The 16,722-nt window shown below is 51.4% G+C and overlaps 1 protein-coding gene across 6 annotated transcripts in view; it reads right to left on the bottom strand.

Moving 5' to 3' along the window:
- Positions 1-16,722, bottom strand: part of PIEZO1 (piezo type mechanosensitive ion channel component 1) — a 117,274-nt gene that overhangs the window by 57,680 nt on the left and 42,872 nt on the right. The window lies entirely within an intron of this gene.

The following is a 16,722-nucleotide window of genomic DNA, read 5'->3' as shown; positions in this document are numbered from 1 at the left end:
CTCAGAGCAGAGGTTGCCCGTTGGCTGCCCAGACTTCTGTTCATGGCCAGTGGGACTGAGGTGGCCCAGAGACCCTACTCCCAGCCTAGTTCTCATCAACAGAAATGTGCTTTGGGGACTGGGGCCAAGTGGGCCTGGAGCATTCTGGTCCCAAGGCCACAGCTCAGGTGCCACCACTCCTCCCACATCAGTGTCCGGCAACCCTCGGATCAGGGCTCCTTCCCCCTCGCTCACCTCCCAGTGCCCCTTTTCACACAGGCGGAAAGGGCAAGGTGGAGGGAGGATCCAGAAACGGTAGCACTCGTCCCTGACTGCAGAAGGTGGGATGCGAGACCTCCTCCGAGCTGTAGTCACGACAGGCAACGCCTAACCCCGGCTCCACCGCTTGCCTTCTGGGTGACCCTGGGTGAGTCATTTAAATTCTTGGGGCCTCAGTTTCCTCATTGGCAAAATGAGGATGAAATACCCGTTCTCCCTCCCCCTTAGATTGGGGGATTGTACCTGATTACATTGTCTTTACCCCGGCATTTAGTACTCAATCAGGACATAATAAGTATTTAACAAAAACCACAGATGCTATTGTTAGATTCGGGCTAGTGATGGTTGGATAGGAATTAAGCTCCGCCATGGGCGAGGCGCTGAAAGCACTACAGGAACAGTCCTGCCCTCCAAGAACCATCACTCAAATCAGCAATTCACACACACTGTACACCTCCCTCACAAGCCAACCCAGAAGTTCCATCCCAGCCAAGCTGGGTCCCTTTTCGTGGCCCTGGGGGACCGTATGCATCTGCAGAACACCGAGGTACCTGCCAACACCAGCCAGCTCCTCCCCACTGCAGAACTGCCCCAGGCTTCCCTGGCCAGGATGCTCAGCCCACGCCCCTCTGTTGGCGATTATGTCTCTGGATCCCAGTAGATGGCATCAAGGCATATATCCAAAGCCTGGTGGAGCCCCTTGGGATTCTCTAATAATAATAATAATAACGATAATAATGGTGGCGATGTTTGTTAAGTGCCTACTCTGTGCCAAGCACATTACAAAGTGCCGGGATAGATACAAGATAATCAAGTTGGACACAGTCCCTGTCCCACACGGGGCTCACGGTCTAAGGGGGAGGGAGAACAGGGGTTGAATCCCCCATTTTGCAGATGAGAAAATGGAGGCAAAAGGAATTAAGTGACATGCCCATGATTAGAATTAAATTAGAACCCAGGTCCCCTGACTCCCAGGCCCAGGCTCTTTCCACTAGGCCAGGCTGCTTCTCCTCGGCCTCTGCCCTTAAACAGGGGTTTTAGGTCTCAGTGACCTGGGCAGTGACGCAGGCTCACTGACTCGGAGGGAGGTCTCTCCTCGTCCAGCTCCCATGTCCTTCGGAAGCCCAGGGTCGCAGGGCCAAGGGAGAGTTGCGGAGTCAGGCCCTGGGCCACCTGTGAGCCCCTCCCAGGGGAATGGAGAGGCAGCTCGCCAACCGTCCGAATGCTGGGACGTTAGCCTGGAGCAGAAGTGGGAAGGCAGACTGCCCCCTGTGCCCTGTTCAACTGGCACATTTATCCCTCTCAATATTATCATCTTTGAGTTTTAGTGTCTAGCCTCTGTGTTTGCAGTGCACTCCTCTGTCACGTGTGCTTCTCCCCATTCAGACCATCAGCTCTTTTGGGTCAGAGATCCGGTCTGAATTGGATTTTTTTTTGCTCCAGACTTAGTACAGCGTCTTATGCTCCGTAAGCGCTAATCCCTGTTGTCAACTCAGGGCTCAGCCTCCCACGTACGACTCCTCTTGCTCCTGATCTCTAGGTGAGAAGATACCCCGCTATTTGTTTCTTGTGCTTTTAGGGTGATGGGACCTCAGACTGCTGATCCAGACCTGCACCCACTATCTTGGGACTTCTGTGGCCTAGATCATCAATCCAGGCAGATGCGGGCTCCCTTCCTATGCTTCCCACAGTGCCTAGCAGTGGAGCCAGTGTGGGGATTGCCAGAAAGCTGGGATAGCGAAGGAGCACGGCCTAGTGGAAAGATCACGGGTCTGGGAGTCAGAAGACTTAGGTTCTGATCCCAACTCCGCCACTTGTCTGCTGTGTCATCTGGGGCAAGTCACTTCACTTCTCTGTGCCTCAGTTATCGCATATTTAAAATGGGGATTAAGACTCTGAGCCCTATGTGGGACCGGGACTGTGCCCACCTATCTTGTATCTACTCCAGTGCTTAGTACAATGACCAGCACATAATAGGTGTTTAGCAAATACTATAAAGAGAAGATTAGGGACAAGGAGCCTTAAAGCATCTTTCATTTTGGGCTCAGGACAGAATCCACTGCTCCTCTGCGAGGGGAGGAGAAGGGAGAGTAGGAAGGGGAGGGGTTGGCAAGAAACCATGTCTCTGCATAAGGGTCTGACCCTAAACAAAGCCTACAGTGAGGATCTGGGGAGGAAAAGGCAGTTTGTCAACTCTTGGGACGCAGTGTCCTCCAAATGGACTAGTTCTAGTTCTCCCTCTGTTGGCTGAGCTTGGGCAATTTCTCGGGGCCTCAGTTTACCTCACCGACAAATGGAGATAATAACCCATGTCGATCCCTCACTGGGATGGTGTCAGGACCAACTTGGATTGTTGAGATGTATGTGGTTTGGGAAATCCAAGTGTAGCCAGCTACAGAGTCCTGAGTGGGTTGGAAATCCAGGATCCTGGAAGTCCAATCCGACTACAGTCCTGCACCAGCCCCCCAAGAAATCCAGGATTACAGTGTCCAAGGGCCAGGCCAGAGGGGAAGCTTGTCTACACCTACCTGCAATTCGTGCCTCCCCCGGATGGCTATTGACCGTCTCGCTACCCTGTGTCCTACACCTCTCCAGAGTCCCCACAGCCCAGCTGAGGGAGCAATGGGCTCAGTGTGGAGCAGGAAGCTGAGGGCAATCCCTCAGGAGGGCTTCTGTCCACCCGCCATGTCACAGCCACAGAGAAGAGCTGCTCCTTTAGGTCCCCACTGGGGCAGCGCTTATGCCACGTGCCAGCTCTTCCCTTTGGGTTTCCTGCACAACACGCATTCACATGCTCTCCTCGGAACACTCATTCCCACGTACACACACAGAAACATGAGAGCACACCCACACGGCCCCCTCCGTCAATGGCTCAGAGAGGCCAGGCCTCAGGAAGCTCCTCTCTGCTCCCTCGCCCTGCCTAGCCCGGGGGTCTGCAGCAAAAAGACACATCTGCCCGCGTCTGCGTCTGCGTCTCGTTCCCCGTTCCGAGACTAGCCCTGGGTGGGGGTTGGGGGCAGCGGGGAAGGCAGGCCCAGCTATTCCGGACCAGAGGCCTCGGACAGAGCGCTCTCTCTGTTCTCCTCCCGGGCCCTAGCTCTCTCTCCCCAACGTGTTGTGTTTGGCCCAGCGGGGCCGGGTATATATAGCACAAAGGCGCGTGCAAACTTCCAACCGTTCTCAACCACTCGCAGGCACCAGCCAGGGCCTTCCCGCTGGGACCGCCACAGAGGAAGAGCCAAGCCATCACGGGCCTGGATTCCAGCCCCATTCATCCCCATTCTCCTTTCCCTCTAAGTTGCCCCCAAAGAGGTCGCCCACCTCCCGGGGGACCTGCCTGGACACACCTTAGGGCCTCAGAGATGTCTGGATCTCTGCCGGCCGTTGGCCTGAGCAAGGGAGGAGACCAGTCAGGAGGCCAAGGGACTAGTCCTGGCTCTGGTCCGGGACCGGGGGATAAGAGCGCAGCCTGAAAAGGCCTCCAAGGGGCTTTCTGCCTCGGGGAGGAGAGTCCGATGACCACGAGGCATTTCTTTTTTCTGTTTATCACTGGGGAGTCTGTGTTAAAGGAAATGGGGCCTTAGCGGCTTCCTTCCCCTATTCCCAAGATCTTCCTAGTTCACGTTTGCTGCATCCTGCACCCGTGCTACGTCCCGCTTCGATGGTGGGTGGAGGACAAAGCGACAAACCGGCAGGGGATAAGGCAGAATCTCCAGCTGGCTGAAAAGAAGCCGGGAGGGACGCGGGAGGGGCCCCGGCCTTTGCGAGCAGGAAGCAAGGCCCTGTGGGTCGGGCGTCAGGCTGGGAATTAGGTAGCCTGGGCCCCATCTGCTCAGGTCACAGACTGCTCCCGGCCTCCCAGCCACACCAGTGCTAGAGACCCTCCCAGCCCTAGCCTAACTGTCAGCTCCTGAGTCAAACCAGCTTGTTCCCCTCAAGGCATGTGTTCATTCTCGTGTGTGTGCGTGTGTGTATGTGTGTGTGTGTTCTCTCTCTCTCTCTCTCTTTCCCTCCCTCTCTTCCCACCCCTGTTACAAGCCATTTTCCAGGGTAGCCGAGACCGTGTCATGGAAGGATGGTGAGTTCACTCCGGCAGGGGCGTCCCAGACATAGTCTGGTCTTGGGCCCGTAATGGAACAGTGGTAGGCATCGAGTGCTTACTTTGTGCAGAGCTCTGCCCTGAGCGCTTGGGCTCTGCTCAGCGGGGCCGGGTGTGGGCCAAGACCAGGGACAGATGACAATTGCCACCCTAGGACACATCTGCCTCCCTAACATGCCCATGCTCACCCCCAAGCTCCTCACTTGAGCACAGCGCAGTGCCGGGCTGGCAGTGGGTCATGGGAAAGCAGAATTTTGTGCTGAGCCAGGCCAACAGCTAAGGAGGCAAGATTTATCAGATGCCGGTGGTGGGGAGGTTAAGGTGGAGCAGCCAGGGATGGGAAGAAGGCTGGAAGGGAGAACCAGTGTGGCCTAGTGGATAGAGCATGAGTCTGGGAATCAAAGGACCTGGGTCCTAATCCTGGCTCTGCCATTTGTCTGCTGCGTGACCTTGGACAAGTCATTTCTCTGTGCCTCAGTTGCCTCAGCTGCAAAATGGGATGACAACTGTAAACCCTATGTGGGACAGGGTCTGTGTCCAACCCAATTATTCTGTATCTACCCCAGTGCTTAGTTCAGTGCACAACAAATAGTAAACACTTAATGAATACCATAAAAAAAAAGGGAGACACCCCTTTGGTTTGGGACAGGAATTTAAAGACAGCTGGACAGAAAATGGAAGGAGCAAAGGTACTTCGGCCTGGAGGAGCCAGGGGAGGCATGGAGCAGTGAAATCCAGAGATAATAAAAAAACATAAGTTTAGACTTCTGACATTTCTGTCCCCTTTCCCTCCCACACCCCCTCAAACTTTGCTACTTCTTTACCAGAGCCTCTGCTCACAAGGAGCACAATACACTGGCTTGAGTTTCATCTCCTCTCCCGGGCCCTGTCGGCCCCCCGCGTGATAGAGGTTGCAGTCAGCTGCCGAATGGCTGGTGGCAGGCAAGAACGGGAAAAGAAAGACTTGGGGGCTACCCACAAACGGGATAAACCCAGAATCCCGGCTCTAAGGTGTCTGGATTGTGACTGTGTTGACACACTTCCCGGAAAGGAGGGTGAGGGGGCAGATGCCAAGGGCAGGCAGCGGAGGAGAGCAGAGCAGCAGGATAGGATGGGACAGAACAAACTGGGGGAAGATAGAGAATAGGGTGGGAAAGGCGAGACAAATGGAAAATAAATGGGAAAGTTTGCCCGGAACTGTTTTCTCCTAGCATTTGCCAACTCTGGGCTGGGAGTGGGAGTGGAGGAAAGCGGAGTGCGGGGAGAGTGGCAGGGCAGGGAGAGGAGGGGAGGCAGGAGAGAAAAGGAAAGTTCAGCCCAGGCAGGGAGTGGAAAGTGGGGAATGCAGTGTCTGGCCCTGGGCTCTGGGCTGTTGCTTCTGGTAAAGTTACAGAAGGGGAAGGAAGCATGAGCAAGAGGAAATTTCTTTACTTTATAAGCAGTGTTGTCTAGTGGAAAGAGCAGGGGCCTGGACTAAGAGAACCTGGGTTCTAATTCTGGCTCTGTCACACACCTGCTCTGTGACTTTGGCAAATCACTTCACGTCTCTGTGCCTCAGTTTCCTCAACTGTAAAATGGGAATTCAATACCTGTTCTCCCCCTCAGATCACGTGCCCCAAGTGGGACAGGAATTGTTTCTGACCTGATTATCTGGTATCTACCCAGCACTTAGTATAATACTTTGCACATAAGTGCTTAACAAGTACCACTATTATTACTATTATTATAAAGGGGGAAGGACAAATGGCAAAATCTTCACTGGAAGATTTGGAATAAGAATCCTAGAGTTCTACAATCAGAACTAGATGGTAAGCTCCTCCGTTAGATTACAAACTCCTTGAGGGCAAGGATCATGTCTACCAACATTATAATTATGGTATTGGTTAAACGCTTACTGTGTCCCAGGCACTATTGTATCGACCTCTCCCAAGCACTTAGTATGGCGTTCCGCACACTGCAGTTGCTCAGTAAATATCTTTGATTGATCAGGGTGTTGGAAAGATTCAAGCCTCTGTTTCCCAGTCTGCATTAAAGTCCTCCTCAGGCCCACCCTGAGGTCCCCAAGCCGCAATGGGGCCAGTTCAATTGACATCAAGCTAAACCCAAGCAGGAGTGAGCATGCTCGGACAGCCCTCTGCAGAGTCCCCGCCCGCTGAGAGGGGAGAGGTGAGGAAGGGCTTGATGCAATTCTGAGTCGCTACCCCACATTCACAGTTGTCTCCTGGGCTGCAGGGACTATAAATCCCAGCAGCCTCCAAGGATCTGCACACGTGCGAGAACGTCTCTCGGAACTGAGCCAGGACTTACTTCCTGTTTGGCCCTCGCTCTCACTTCCGAGATACCAAGCCAGGGACGGGTTGGGTCGGTTCAATCCCCACATTTTTGACATCTGCAGGAGGTCTAGGCAGATCTTCCTTGAACCCTTCCCGATAGATGAGGATTTCCGCCTTATCATAAAAGATCTTTAAAGAGGAAGATCCCACCACCTCTCTGACCCGCTCATTCGGGATTTGGTTAGTTATGGTATTTGTTAAGCACTCATTAGGTGCGAAGCCCTGGACTAATTGCTGGGATAGCACTAAACAGATCAGACTCAATCCCTGTCTCACATGGGTTTACAAGCCAGGAACTGCTAGAAGATTACTGAGCCCTAACCTAAAATCCCTTGGGAGTGAGGGGACTGGACCAATTCCCCCATCCACCCTCCCTCAAAGACAATTCTCTTGTTCTTCCCTCAGTGAACACTTCTCCATTTATCTTCCCTTCTCCAATAACCCCCTCCGTTTCCTTGATTGTAAATTCATGTTGGGCAGGGAATTTGTCTACCAACTCTGTCATAATGTGCTGTCCCAAACACTTAGTACAGTGCTCTGCACACAGTAAGTGCTCAATAAATACCACTGATTGAAGTTAACGAAGCCAAGGTCCCTCAGGTGGGTGTGAAGAGAAGCTCCCGATGGGTACCACATCATCCAACATTCCTTGGGCCCCTTCGTGCAGCTGGAGCCGGGCCAGGCGTGCTGCAGAACGAATCCCCAGGACAATCGCCGGGAGCTGGCGCAGCCGGCGGGTCCGGACCCCGCTTCCTGCCCACCAGGAAGTTTGCATTCCACACAAAGACAATCACGGGGCGGGTGGCCACTAAACCTGGAAGCCATTTTGGTTTCCTGCATGGGATGAATGCTGAACTTTTTGTTATTTCAGAAAGTCAGATCCAAACAGCTCCCATACCCAGAATCTGAAAGCTCTGAAGAAAAGTAACTGTTTCTGCTCCTTTAGTCAATGATCTTTTTTCCTGGGTTTCCTGAAACTGAGGAAATTTGGAATGCATTTACTGCAGGGAGGTGGTAGTGTTTCCTTAGCCTAGGAGACAAGGCTAGGGGAAGCTGGAGGAAGTGTGTTCAAAGCTGTGGAGGTTCTGCCGGGAGTTACAATTCTCTTTGGTTGAAATTGAGGGAAAGAATCGGGGACTCATTAACTCCCTCACATCTCAGTGGTCCATCTATCTGTAGGTCAGGTGGGACAAGGGGGCAGGGGTTGCTTACGGGGCCAGTGGGCTGTGAGCTGTAGCCTGAAAGAGGCTGGGCCTACTTCCTTTCCTCAGGGTCCAACAGGAAGGGCTTTTATATTGTAGCATGAGCGATCAGGTGGCCCTAAGGAAGAACATCTTGCCAGTTGGGGCTATTAAACACTGGGACAGACTAGCAAGGGAGGTGGTTGACTCTCCATCCTGGAGACTTAAAAAAACAAAAACACCATCCATCTGTCTTGATCAACCTGGAAACAGGAGGCTGGAACAAATAACCTCTTAAAGTCCCTTCCAGGATTCAGGTTATTGAGAGAGACAGATGCATCCTAGTTCTTCCCACCAGCTTGGGCCATCTGAGCCCTCTGGGAATCCCAGAAACCTAACTAGGGCAGCTCCATTTGGCTTGACTGAACAAGGAGAAAGAGGCTCAGCACAGCTCTCTGTGTCAACTTAAGAGGGGTCACCAGCTCACATGGCGGGGAGGTAAAGGAATGAACCATTTTTAGTGGGATACTTATCTGCTACATTGCTGAGGCAGTGTAAAATACCATGAAATCAGTATGGCTTAGTGGATAGAGCATGGGTCTAGGAGTCAGAAAGACCTGAGCTCTAATCCTGGCTCTGCCACATGTCTGCTGTGTGACCTTGGGCAAGTCACTTAACTTCTCTTTGTCTCAGTTACCTCATTTGTAAAATGGGGATTAAGACAGTGAGCCCCTTGTGCGACAGGGACTGGGTCCAACTTGATTAGTTTGTATCTACCTCAGTGCTTAGAGTAGTGCTTGACACATAGGAAGCACTTACAAATACCATTGTCTATGGCAAGCCTTACCTCCCAAACCCGAGCGAGATGGGGCAACCCACAGCCTTCTCTCCCTAGAACCCGAGAGCACCTTGAACAACTATGCCCTGCATTCTGATCAGGGAGAGGAGAGCAAACTGAGGGATACACAGTGCAGCCATCGTGGGCTCAGCAGCTCTTGAAGAAACACCAGATTGCAAGCTCCTTGAGGGTAGGAATCATGTCTACTAATTCTACTGTACTCTCCCCAATCACTTTCTTCCATGCTCTGAACCACTAAGAGCTAAATAAATACTACTGATTGACTGATAGACACTACTGATTGATAGATAATTCAATCAACCATTGGTATTTATTGAACACTTACTGGGAGCAGAGCACTGTCCTAAGAGCTTGAGAGAACAGCACAATCTCTGCCCCCTACGTGTTCACCAAGAAAAGGCTCCTTAATAATGATATTTGTTAAGCGCTTACTAACAAACTAACAAGGTCCCTCTCCTCAAGCACTGTTCTAAGCACTGGGGTAGAGACAAGCTAATAAGGAGGGACTCACAGTCTTAAGACCCATTTTACAGATGAGATAACTGAGGCACAAAGAAATTAAGTGACTTGTCCAAGATCTCACAGCACACAACGGGTGGAGCTGACATTAGAATCCAGCCCAGAGGGCAAAAATCAGCAGAAGAAACATGTGGTTTTCTGAGCGCACCGATCAATGATTTAATCTGTTGTGATGAGAGGCTGCTTTTATGCACTTTCCAGATAACCGGAGACTTCCGTGACTTTGAATTTGCTCCCCATGGCCCACAACGACAACCGCTCTCTAGAACAGGGTCAGATCACCCCAGCGAGCCCTTGGACTTGCCTGGGGCACAAGGGTGCCCTCTGTGCTACCCTGAGGGAGCAAGGGGGCAGAGGGTGACAGCTGCAACGGCAGCACACTGCTGCCCAACTCCATCATATCCGTCACAGAGACTCCCCCCGCCTCTTGGCCGAGATCAGAGATGTCCTGGTCCACAGCCTGGGAAATTCCCTCGTCTCCCTGGCGATCTCACCGAGACGGGCAGAGGGTGAGGTGGCGGGGAGGAGCAGGGCAGGGGGCGGCTGGCTCCAGAGCCAAGGGCCGGAAAGGACCGCCGCTCTACTCGCCGGCTTCCTCCCGAAGCCAGAGAGCACTCCCTGCCTGCGCTGGTGACTCACCCGGCTTCGCTGCTGAGCTCACAAACCCTCCTTTGTGTCACCGCCAACCAAGATGAAGCCAAAAGGCCAGCACAAAGACTCCCTGGCCCACGCCTCTCTCCTGCCTCCGTTTGGTTGTCTGATCACTTTCCCAGCCCTGGCTTTCTCTCTCTCTCTGCCTCCTCCAGGGGCCGCGCCGAGGGGCTATAGGGGAATGAAAACCCACCTGTCCTGATGGCGGTTCCCCTGGCCCCGCTTGGGCCTTCAGAGTCGAGTGGACTTTCCAGTCACGAAGGCCTAGTTCCTCCTACAGTCCCTTGGGGGGCAGGCCCTTTTGGCCTTGACTCCGTAGCTCATGCCACAGCAGGGTCAAGATTGGTCTGGCTTTGGGACAACTGCAAATGTAGGGGTGCAGCTTGGGACCGAGAGGGGAGACTAGGATTCTAGGCTCAGCCAGAAGGCTCTTATCAATCAATCAGTCGACTAGACACGTTGATCGTCTCCCATGTTCAGGGCACTGCTTTAAGCGCTGAGGAGACTACTACCGAGTTAGAGACAAGGTCCCTCTGCTCAAGAAGCTTCCAATCCAACACGGAGGCTGACGATCATTCGCAAATAGTCGGAGAAGAAAGAAACAACGCTACAGCCACAGCTAGCAGGATTGTGGGAGGGTGAATGGAGCCTAGCTCTTAGAACAGTGTTTGGCACTTAGTAAGGGCTTAACTAATACCATTATTACTATTACTATTATTATTACAAGCCTGACCCAAGACTCGGCTTATTTATTCATTCATTCATTCAATAGTACTTATTGAGCGCTTACTATGTGCAGAGCACTGTACTAAGCGCTTGGAATGGACAAATCGGTAACAGATAGAGACAGTCCCTGCCCTTTGACGGGCTCTTGACGGGCTCATGGTCTAATCAGGGGAGACGGACAGACAAGAACAATAGCAATAAATAGAATCAAGGCAATAAATAGAATCAAGGCAATAAATAGAGGCTTAGAGCTAAGAGTGGGTGAGAGCGTGTCATGTTCTCGGGAGACTCAGATTCTGGGGCGGCCCTCACTCTGTCAACTCCTGGGGGGCTGGCTCGGGTCAGGGCTTACGGGAAAGAGCCAGGATGGCAACCTGGCAAGAGCCCACAGAAGTGAAGTTCCCGACTCTTCCAGGAGGACAGGGACCCCAAAAAATCGGATCTCACCCCGCCTCTCCAGAGAGCCCACTCCCTAAAGGATTTAAGAGCCTGTGGATCTATCTGTTTCTTACCAGCGGTGTGAAGTGTCACCAGCTTTACCCCAGTGACAGGTACTGCTGGTGTTGGCGGTGGGAGAGGGAGGAGAGAGAGGCCTACAAAGGCAACAGTTAAGGGCAGAGCTGGGAATGAGTCTTCTTGTGGGCAGCACAGGCTCAGGGAGATCTAAACTGCCAGGCTCTAGGAAGGTGGGGGAATTTTCACCTGGATTTCCGGGGGGCTCCAGAAAGGAGAGGGCAACCAGGTTCCGGACTTCCAGAAACAAAGGAAAAAAAAAGACAGTCTTTGCTGCCTGTGTCTGCAACTGCAGACTTTGCAGGGACTGCTTATCAGAATAGGAATTAGGTTCCACCTACTTAGGCCAAGTGGATGTCTCCATTTTTTCCCCCACATTTTTCTCAAATTTTGGTGTGAATAGGTGTGCATTTCTCTGGAGCAATGTCGACTCCAGAGCTGAATTCAGCATGCAAAAGTCGTTGAGAAAAAGAACTGTGGAGCCTCCCAAATGAATAGAAACAGCTCTATAAATCTATAATCAAAACATCATTTGAGTGCTTGGCGAGGCAGCTTGCAGCTTCAGGGCAGGATTGCCAGAATTGGGAAAGATGAAAGGACAGTGTGTTTGCATACTTATCTACGGTCGGTAAGACCCATCCATCTGTACCACTGGCCTTTTTAGACGTTCAAATGACAGGGATAGAGATGACACCAGGGTTAGGTGGATGGACACTGAACTTTTCCTCCGCTCCCTGCCTCTTTTCCTTTCCTGCCTTCCTGTCATTCTCTTCTGTCTCCCCCTTCCCCTCCCATTCTCTTGTCTCTCTGCTGAACTATCAGCCTGTCTCATCCTGTCTCCATTACCTGATTCATTTTATCTATTCCCATTTCTTTCCCAGAATTCCTGTCTTTCTCTACTCTCTCTGCCCTTTGTCCCATTCTAGCTGGTCTTCCTCATTCCCCCTTTGCAATCTCTTTCCCCCTGCCCACTATCTAGTGGTATTCTCCGGTTTCCAGGGGCTGACTATCTGCAATTGATCCCTTCTGTTCACCTCCCTGCCTTAAGAATGGTGATAATAAAAATAACAGTGGTATTTGTTAACCTCGTACTCTGTGTCAAGCACTGTTCTACGTGCTGAGACTGATCAAAGGTAATCAGGTTGGGCACAGTTTCTGTGTCACTTGGGGCTCATGGTTTAAGAAAAAAGGGAGAACAAGTATCGAATCCTCATTTTACAGATGAGGAAACCGAAGCACTGAGAAGCTAAATGACTTGCCCAAAGTCACAGAGCAGTCAAGAGACAAATCCACCACTCCTCTTTCTAACCCTTCCCCTTACCTTCGCTGCCCCTGGGCCCTTGCTATACATCCCTTTTCCAACTTCTGGCCCTCTCTGTCCTCTACAGACTCTCTCTGGCATTCTGCCCCAAATTCCATCTCTGCAGGAGTGTGGGTGCAGGAGGAGGGGATGGGCCGGAAGGAGAGAGTGGAAAGCTAATCTGAGCTAGGAGTCTAAACCTAGGAGGGGCGAGGTGGGTGTGGAGGACAGGCTGCATTTGCAGCTGCAGGCAGAAGGAAGCAGGGTATACTGAGTCCAGGGTAGGTGCAGACTTAAAAGTGACCCCTGGGCCCATCTTACATTTTCCTAGAGAGTTTTCTCTTCTTATTTCAATATTATTTCTCAACTCTCTGTTCCCACACTTGCCGGACAGGAGACAGAGGAAGGAAAAGTATATATATTTTCAACTGTATATATTTTCGTTACCCTATTTATTTTGTTAATGAATTGTACATCGCCTTGATTCTATTTAGTTGCCATTGTTTTTACGAGATGTTCTTCCCCTTGACGCTGTTTAGTGCCATTGTTCTTGTCTGTCCGTCTCCCCCGATTAGACTGTAAGCCCGTCAAACGGCAGGGACTGTCTCTATCTGTTGCCGACTTGTTCATCCCAAGCGCTTAGTACAGTGCTCTGCACATAGTAAGCGCTCAATAAATACTATTGAATGAATGAAAAGTGAGAGAGTTACAAAGAGGCAGGCAGACGGAGACAAAATGGGATGGGGAAGGGGCTGGGCCTCAAGGAAACCAGGCTAAGCACAAGGATTGCTGGGAGCAAAGAGTAGGAAGAGCAAGGGGCTGAAAGAGTTCACCTTTTTTTTTTGGTACTTGTTAAGCGCTTACTATGTGCCAAGCACTGTTCTAAGTGCTGGGGTAGATGCAAGGTAATCATGTTGTCCTACTTAGGGCTCATAGTCTTCATCCCCATTTTACAGATGAAGTAACTGAGGCACAGAGAAGTTAAGTGACTTTGCCCAAGGTCACACAGCTGACAAGTGGTGGAGCCGAGATTAGAACCCATGACCTCTGACTCCCAAGCTCGTGCTCTTTCCACTAAGCCACCCTGCTTTTCACTTGACTCTCTTGCCTCAACAGTTGCCACTACCATCATCCTCATAGCCGCCGGCTACACTAACGGAGCTACGGTCAGTAATGGGGAAGGACAGGTAGAGTCCCACCTTTAATAAATAAATAAATTTTGGAATAAATCCCTGCCAGACCTTTACCTCCTGCTGAAAGGCATCTGAATTCCGTCACTCTGGAGGAGCAGGGAGGAGTTGGTCAATTTAGGGGGCAATGGGGACTAGTCACTCAATCAATTTATAAATGCTATTTATTGAGTGCTAACTGTATAAGGAACATTGTACTAGTGCTTGGGAGAGTACAATAGAGTTGGTAGCTCAGCTCCTGCCCTCAGAGAGCTGACAATTTACAACCCACCTCAAGGATAATGACACAAAAGAATGAGCTGGGATGAGCAGGACCTGGGCCAGCTGCAGGGTAACAGTAGTCCTGCCTATTCCCACGGAAGTCAGGAGATCCTCACTAGAATACAGTGTCCAGGGAGGGAACCGGCCCTCCATAAGGACATGGAGAAACTGGATAAGGTCCACAGAAGGGAGAAAATGATTAAAAGTGTGGAAAATCATTTCCATCAAGAAAGATGAAAGCATTTGGAATTGTTTAGCCTAAAGAGGAGAAAGCTAAGGAGCTGATTTTAATAACAATCTTCAGGAATATGCGGAGGATACTCATCAGTTATCTTCCAGGCCCATGGAGACCTGATCAAGAGGGAATGGGATTAATTTGCAGCAGGAGAAAATTTTGGCTGGGCATAGAGAAGAATCTCCACCCCGTTGAGCTGATGGAAATTGTTCCAGGATTTCAAAGAGGGGTGGTGGGGTCTCCCCGTCAATTTTTGTTTTTTTGTTTTGTTTTTAAAAGAATAGCCGGGACAACTGCTTGGAGAGTTACATCATTCATGTGCCCCGAGGCCGGGGGCTGGACTCTTGAGGCCCCTTCCAACTCTACGAGTCTCTGACTCTAAGGCCAAGCAATAAGGTGGCCGTTTGTCCTGTTTTATACCAGCCTGCCCCCTATCTGGTACAGATGCTGCACCAGATGACTTTATGTCTGGTATTTTTATTTTCAGCTCCTACTACCAAGTGCTGAGGCTCAGAAGCAGCACCCATGTGAACGGGGAATCTGAGAGGGGAAGTGATAACTCTAGCCGAAGCAGGTTGGGGAGGGGTTTTAGGGGTCTTCTCGGTGAAATACTCTAGTTCTGCAGCTCCCCCAAAGATGCCCTGTACTAAGCCACATGCGGCTCACAGACTAAGTATGAGGGCAAAGAGGTATTGAATCTCCATTATGCAGATGAGGGAACTGAAGCACAGAGAAGTGTCTCAGTTATTAGACTGCCATATGGTAAAAACTCAATTATCCAGAATGTGTGGGCCAGCTCAGATAGAATTTTTCTATTTTATCCCGGAACACATCACTAACTTCCTCTGCTTCCCTGATGAGGAAGGTGAGACACCTCAAAGTAACTTGCTCTCTGCAACTGGACCTCTATTTAGGTGCATTGCAGGGGACTACCTGAGTGAGGTATCATTCTAGGAATGTGGGCCCCAACGCTAGATGTCACCCAGCTCCATCGGGGTCAGCATCGGCCCTCCCACCGAAACAGACCTCACTCCGTGGGTCTGGGTAAACCAAGTTTTCCAGATATTCTGAGTCGGGAAACAGGAGTCTTTTCCTGTAACCATGTGTCGGCAGCCACCTACTGACTATATTTTCCAGGCCTGGATATTACACTGCTGGGCAGGATATAAGCCAACCCAGGCTACAAATCACCCCTTGGCTCCGACGTTTGGGAAAAGACTGTAAATTAATTCCATCTATAAGTCGAGGGGAGTTGACTGGAACTGATCGGGGGGAAAAAATGAGACTTCTGTTAAAGCCAGTCTGCAGTTGTTTCTTTTCCTTCTCAACAGAGCCCCCTGGCTCCTCAGCCCCTCCTGGGGCTTCAGGTCAGAGCATGTCTTCTCCCAAGCCAGTATGTCCTCCTGCTACCCCCGCCCGCCCCCTCACCCCCATTCTGCCTGGGCGCCTGGTTTCCATCCTCCCCACCCCACAGTCCCGGCCAAGGGCTCCAGCCTGCGCGATATTTTCCTCTTGGGAGGGGAAGGTGAGCCAGGGGCCAAAGCTCTTCGAGGACATTAACCACGGTCAGACCTTCCACCAGATGCGGCAGGGGGAGAGAGCCCCCCGGCAGCTGGGCAACTCATAAATCCTGAAGCGACGTGGGGATGGGAACTGGCTGGGGGAGAGACAGAGAAAGAGAGAGGAGCTCACATTTTCCGCTCCCACCTGGAGAAGGCTGGCAGCAGGCAGAGTCTCTGAAGGAGCTCATTGCAGGGGCTGGAGGGAGGAGACGGGAGGGGGTGGGAAGGTCCTTCAGAGCGTGTGTGTCCGTCTGTCTCTCCCCCCTTCTCCTCCCCGCCGCCTCTTCACTTTCTCCCTTCCCTTTTCTCCCATCTGTCCCTTTCTTTCTTTTCTCTTCCAACACTCCCTCTCCTCTCACCGCTACAAATCAATGTTTTTTCCTATTGGGGGGAAAGTGTTTCAAATTGTACGAAAGGGCATGAAATATTAAATGCAACAAAGAGCTCTTGGCAGAGGGACCCGGGAGGACTGTGTCTGATTGTGTATCATTGAGCTGTTGTCTTAGGAGGCCGATGTTGGGAGCCATTCAGACAGAGGGTGGCCTGATGCCCCCGGCCGGTCCTGGGAAAAGAGATTGTTGGACCTGGGTCCAGCTGTGGCCAGCTGTGCCCCCCCCCCCACCCCCCACCACACACAGCACTTCCTGCCAACCTAGAGTCATCCCTTCCCCAGCTGGAGGGAGGAGGAATCAGCAGAAAACAAATCGCCTGACACTCAACGGTGAAGGCCAAGTGTGAACCCATCAACTTAACCTTTAGATCATCAACAATCCACCTCTCAATCAAACCAATCAACTCCTGCATTTAACCCCAATCCATTCTCAGACTCGTGATCATGATCAATCATGATCCTAATCCATTCTAGCTTTAAAAACGTTATAGAGGGGTTGGTTTGGATCTTTGGAAACACCAACAATCCATATTTATTGGAGACTGGGCTCTAGGCATGAATTTGTAGGGAAGTTCACCTGGCACCCCTCCTGCCAGGCAGAATACCCCTCCTGGCCACTCTGGAAGAGCCAGCAGGAATGTACC

Source organism: Ornithorhynchus anatinus, chromosome 11 (assembly GCF_004115215.2).
Source record: "Ornithorhynchus anatinus isolate Pmale09 chromosome 11, mOrnAna1.pri.v4, whole genome shotgun sequence".
NCBI classification, from domain to species: domain Eukaryota; kingdom Metazoa; phylum Chordata; class Mammalia; order Monotremata; family Ornithorhynchidae; genus Ornithorhynchus; species Ornithorhynchus anatinus.
This window is presented reverse-complemented; position numbering and strand designations above follow the sequence as displayed.